This window comes from Macrotis lagotis, chromosome 5, assembly GCF_037893015.1.
Source record: "Macrotis lagotis isolate mMagLag1 chromosome 5, bilby.v1.9.chrom.fasta, whole genome shotgun sequence".
Lineage (NCBI taxonomy): Eukaryota > Metazoa > Chordata > Mammalia > Peramelemorphia > Peramelidae > Macrotis > Macrotis lagotis.
The window spans coordinates 167,388,732-167,394,731 of record NC_133662.1 but is presented as its reverse complement, the minus strand read 5'-3'; the positions used below and the strand labels follow the sequence as shown (position 1 = coordinate 167,394,731).

Genomic DNA, 6,000 nt, shown 5'->3' with positions numbered 1-6,000 from the left:
TCGGGGGGAGTGGGGGTGCCCCGAGGGCCCACCTCGGGGCCCCCCCAGCTTCCCTGCAGGAGGCTCGGCTCGGAGGGGTTGAGCAGTCAGCACAGCAGGCCAAAACCCGGCAGAGGCAGCATCTCCCGCTGACATTTCCGCCCCTCCCTCCACCCCAGCAGGCAGGTCCGGAGTGGATGGGAGGGCACAGGGAGAGGGTGGAGGGCACACCCCGGGGAAGCTGCTGCTGAGAGGCACCGCCAGGGTGCAGGCGAGGTGGTGCGTGTCTCTGCTAGGAGGGAAAGCCCTTGCGTAGCTGGCCTGGCATGTCCCCGCCCCCCGGTCCTCCAAGGGGCCGGTGCATCCTTCCCATCGCACAGGCTAGTTAGGGCGTCCGAGCTGAGCCAGCGGAGGAAGGGTGGCAAGCAGAGGGACCGCAGAGCGCCCTGGCCGGGCACTGCCTGGTCTGGAGCAAGAGCGCGAGAGGGAGGTGAGAGAGCAAGCCCTGGGCTGGGGCTGGGCCGGCGCGGAGAGGCCACCCAGCGGCCCGGGGATCCGATGGCTAAAGGGAGGGAACGCGAACGGAGCCGGGCTGGGATTGTTGTAGCCGGTAACCAGGGCGGCCGAGGCTGCCCGTCAGCACGGGAGCCCTGTAAAGAGAGGGGGAGAGGAAAGAAGGGGGTGGGGGCAGCAGCATTGAGATCGGGGGCAAGCCGGCTCTTGGGCATTTCCCGCAGAGCCCGGGAGAAGCAAGCCAAGGAGATTTTTTCAGCCGCTGCTCTTGGCAACGGTGGAACAAGGCGAGCCGAGCGGCGCCAGGAATAAGGTAAAAAGGGAGCAAGGGCAAGGACGCCCTCCTGGCAACTTTGCGCCTTGCACTCCAGGGTCCTCCTGCCTTGCCGAGCTAGGGGCGACGGGGAAGGAGGAGGCTGGACTGGCTGCGATCTCGTACCAGGAGGTTTCTGCGAATTTCTCTCTCTCTCTCTATATTGTCATTTCCGCCCGCGGCACATCCTCAAGCCCATGTTCCGATGGTGCAGAAAGAAGCAAAAGCCACCCCCCACCCCCCAGCATCCCCTGTCATTGTGCTGGTGGCTGTTACTATCAGATCGGAGCTGCTGGGCGTCAGGCAGAATCTTGGAGCCTCCCTTCCTCCGCCTCCCAAGCTACTATTTTAGGAAGGGTTGGGGAAGGGGAAATAGGTAGCAAAGCGGGAGCGGTGTGTGCGGGGCCGGCCCCGCACATTGGCCTGCCTGTCACCGGATCCGTAGGCTGCACCAGAGGGCAAAAGAACTTTGAGCCAGCCAGCCTGCTGGAAGACTCGTTTTCTGACTCAGATTTTGCCATCACTGCCCAGGCTCTGGGGTTGGAATGGCGATTCCCTGAGGGTCGCAACACTCACTGCAAAGGACAGTCAGATAAGGCGAAGACGGCAGAAAACAGCAGCCAAAGACGGGAGAGAACTTAGAGGAAAGCTCTCCTGTGGACTAGGTTGGTGGAGCAGACTTTTCAGAGGATGTGATGGACTTAGGCCCTCTTTTGTAGGTAATTTGGACAGGCTTCTCCGGAGTAGCAGCTCTCCATAGGCCATCCTTGCATTTTTTTTAAATATAATTTTATTTATCAGATTGGGTTGATTGGTTTTCTTTTTTCTGAGACTGTTCTAAAGCTCCTACAAAAAAATGGAAGGAGGGGAATGCTTTCCACACCCTCTCTCTGCTTTAAAAATATCAATACTCACCTCAGGGCATTTTCACAGGAAGGTCAAGTCACACCAAGACATAGTGTAACCATGGGCAATGAAACAAGGGTCGTCGATCTGCAGAAAAGCTGCATGATGTGTGAAGTAGATGTGAGTCATGAACATTCTTGGATCGGGCGTTTTGAAAGAAATGTAGGAGACGTATTGCTTAGGATAGCGTGACACCTAGGGAGCAGCAGGCTGTTCCTCCCCTCTTCTTCACCACCTGTTCCTTGCTTTGAGGTAGATTTAGAACTAATGTTAACTTAAACTATGTAAACTCAAAATGTGTTCATGTTAAAGGGCAGGAGCCATTTTCAGGCTGTTCCTGAATAGTGCTGCTGCAATTCTTTAAAACTTATACTCACTGGCTATTGCATTCACCTCACTTGTATCCTTTCCAAAGAAGAATTTTTCACAAAATTGGTTACCCCTGTTCATCATTTTCTCACCCTCAACTAAAGATTCTTCCATACTTGGTTCTCAATGTTACTTTTCTATATGAACAGATAAAGAAGTGCCTCAAGTCTTAGAAATCTTTGAAAAATTCTTGCCACAATAGCCTTCAATCTGATGATCATTTGCCAGACAGCTTCTTGGAATGGAGATGGACTATAACTGAAAGAGGCTGTGTAAGAAATACATAAGTAGGCAAAGTCATTCCATTTTTCTTCCACTCCAGTTTTAGCTATGGTTAGTCCTACCCTAGAGATTCATACTATATGGTAAGCACATAGGACATGGTATCTAAGGAAATCCTGTCTATTTTTTTTTGGGGGGGGTGCTAGTTTTTTTCTTGTAATCTTTCATTTGGTATAGTCCAAAAAAATCTGAAACAAACATAAGACATTTGGTTTTTTTTTGGGGGGGTGGTTCTTAGTTCTTAGCTATGTTTATAAAAAATGCACTCTTGGTTAGTATATGAAAGAAAGGTAACTGATAATCTTTTTATTGGAGAACTGCTAACCCTCTTCATCAAACTGAATCATGACCTACATTTCTTTTTTTACATTAATCAACTGAGTATGCTGTCTTTTGGTTAGAGGACATGTATATCAGATGTTCATTATGCATTCATCTTTCTGTCCTTGCTGGGTAGGGAAAGAATTCAGAACATTGCCACCCACCCCCTGGGTACCCAACACTTTTTTTTTGTACTGATGATGCAGAAGCTGAATAACGAAATACTTTGCTTCTCTTCTTCCTTCCTTCCGTATGCCTTTTGGCTATGTTACAGGTTACTAATTACATCCTTTACCAGTGGGTGTATTGGGGGAAAATGAGGAAGTAAAACTCAAATCAAACTTTACTTTTACGTTTATGAATTCAACCAGACCTTAATGAGTGAAGAAATTGAAATTATTGCTTAAAATTTTTAGATTAAAAAAATGAACAGATTTCATTACCTTGGTTGATTTTTGTCCTTCCTTCCCAAAGAGGACCAAAATGACATCATTATGTTAGTCAAGTTACAGTGTGTCCTACTGTGGCCTACTGAACAGACCAATATGAGTTTGAAAAGCTCTACCACAGGTAGTGTACAAATAGTCCACATGAACATTTGGTGTGGATTCTCTAAATTTGTACATCATTACCTATTTTATTAATGAGTACTATTTGTGTAGTTTATATAAAATTATATTGATCTATAAAGTCTATTTTTTTCTGATCTGAATCTTTGCATCTTAACATATTAGTTCATTTGTCATTGGTTAGAACTCAGTCAGCCTATCTCTCTCTTGTGGTATGATCTAAAGTACTCAGTTGCTTCCTGGTTCTTAATACCCCAGGTTTTTTTTTAATTGTACAAAGTTATATTTCAAAGTATCTTAGTAATGTGGCAACTAGGAGATTAATGCCCATTCTGAGAAGTAAAGAAAGGCAAAGTTATTGTGGTGTTCAAGCAGAAGATGGAGCTTAAGGGTTCTCTGGTCCTGAGACTCTGGAATCATCTTAAAATCATCTTAAAATCATCTTAAAATCATCTTAAAACCCTGCTTTCTTACCTGTTAGATCTTTATTCCTGTTACCATAACTGAGAAGAATCATCATTTGGTAATCAGTTCTCTCATGCCATAGTGAAAAGAGGACTGAATTAGAACTTCTGATTCTCCAGTTCATCATCTATGTGATCTTACACAAAACACTTCCATCGATAAGCATTTTGTAAATTCCGATAATGGGTCCTGTACTGTTTCAGGTGCTAGGAATATAAAGATGGATGCTAAATAATAATTCAAGGAGCTTACATTCTGTCACATACACATTTAAAGTAGGCATGAAGTAGCCTTAGGGATGATGGCCTCAGCAAATAGAACAGAGAGAGGGGGGCACCAGAAAAGGTTCACGAAAGAAAATGATTTTTGAGTTGAGCCTTGAAGGAAACTAGGAAGCACTCTAGGCTTGTTGGATAGCCATTGCAGCGGCAGTGATTTGTGAATAAGGGATGGAATCTTAAAGGTGAGGAATAGAAAAAAAGGCTGATATGACTATATTGTAGAGCATTTAGAGGGAAGGAATGTTTAATAAGTGCAAAGAGTCAAATGGGATACAGTAGAATTTACAGTTGATACTACAGGTCATAGAAAGTCATGAGAGTCTATTGAGTGGATGGGCGGGGAGGATACTGTAGTCAGAATATCACTTTAGGAAAACCACTTTTGCAACTGTTCAGAAAAAGAATCATAGTGTAGGGACTTGTGACAGGGAGACTAATTGCATTAGTTGGGGGGGAGAATTAGGGAGAACCATTGCAAAAGGCCCTAAACTAAGGTGTGTCTGTGTGAGTGGAAAAGAGCAGACCCAATGGAGCAAGGTTGAGGAAATATAACTAATGAGATAAGGTAACTAATTAGATGTGTGAATTGAGAGAGAGTGAGAAATTGAAGATGATACTAAGGTTGTGAACCTATGTGACTAAAATGATGGTAGATATCTTCAAGCTCATTAGGTGAGTTCTCTGGGCCTTGGTTTTCTTCTTAATAAAATGAAAATGTACTGTGTGACCTTTGGATTATAGGGGTTGGAACAGCTCTAGCATACTGTGATTCTGTATAAATGAAATACATTTTGAACAAGCTGCATCTCTAAAGATAAATAAAATTCATCCCAAAGTAGAATAAAAGTTTTCATTCAACATTTCAAAAGTTAATTTGGTTATATAATACTTTGATTCTTGAAATATTTTGATAAATCCATAAAAATCTTTCAGCTCAATGGGGCTGGGGGGGGGGTGAGATGTGTGATAATTGCCTTCCTTAAGTATTAGCAACAAATTGATTTTTTCTTCTTTCTAAGCCCAAGTTCCCATTGAGTATCCTACTAAATTCCAATTGAGGATGTCACGTATTCCCTTGGGTCTCAGCATTCTGAGGCCTGAGTTGCTCAAGCTTAAAGTAGAAGCATAACCTAGTTCCCTTAAATTCAATTGTTTGACTCCTTGTTCACTTTATCTTTCCCTCCTCCTCCCATCAGAGGAGTTATTTCCCAGAAACCAATTTTAGTTTTACAATCAAAGTTTCTTTTTTTTTCAAAATTTCAAAAAATATACAGTAATGGCAATGAGAATGATAATACAAGAAGTTTTGACACTTATTTTCCCAGAAATAATTTGGAATTGAGGCAGATTCTTTATTGCTACGTGGAAATAAGAATCACATTCCAAGTCTCCTTCTGCTTCCCCACCATCTGCATGAACCATACCAGAGGAATCTTATTCTGATCCTGTAGCTAATAGAAAATTTATTTCTGTGCCTTGAGAATAGACTCTCTCAATCATGCCTAGGACCTTGTTATTCCACATCACTTCTTGATTTTATATGGAATTATATATGGAATAAGGATTTTGTCATTACTTGGTTGTTTCAATCATGTCAGTATCTTCATTACTGACCCCTTTTGGAGTTTTCTTGGCAAAGATGCTGCTTTAGTTAGCCATTTCTTTCTTTAGTGAATTAAAACAAACAGAGATTAAATGACTTCCAAAAAATGTTACACGGATATTAATATACAGTATTGATACACAGATCTCAATACACAGTACTGATGCCAGATTTGAACTCTGTCAATGCCAGGTTGTCTGTGTCATTGTCTCTGAATGTCAGGTCCTTCCGACTCTAGGCCGCCTAGCTGTAAGTAAAACAGAGTTCAAGTGATATCCAAGGTCGCACAGCTAGTAAGTATCTGAGATTGGATTTGAACTCAGGTCTTCCTGATCCTAAGTCCAGTGCTCTATCCACTGAGCAACCCAACTGCTTCTAAATTAGGTATCTATCCAAGTG

At 43.4% G+C, this 6,000-nt stretch overlaps 1 protein-coding gene across 1 annotated transcript in view; it reads left to right on the top strand.

Moving 5' to 3' along the window:
• Positions 1–325: 325 nt before the first annotated feature.
• SYNE1 (spectrin repeat containing nuclear envelope protein 1) overlaps positions 326–6,000 on the top strand; it is a 598,518-nt gene continuing 592,843 nt past the window's right edge. The window contains exon 1 of the mRNA XM_074187858.1: positions 326–469. The gene's annotated coding sequence lies outside the window, so the exon portion shown is untranslated. The remainder of the gene's footprint in view (positions 470–6,000) is intronic.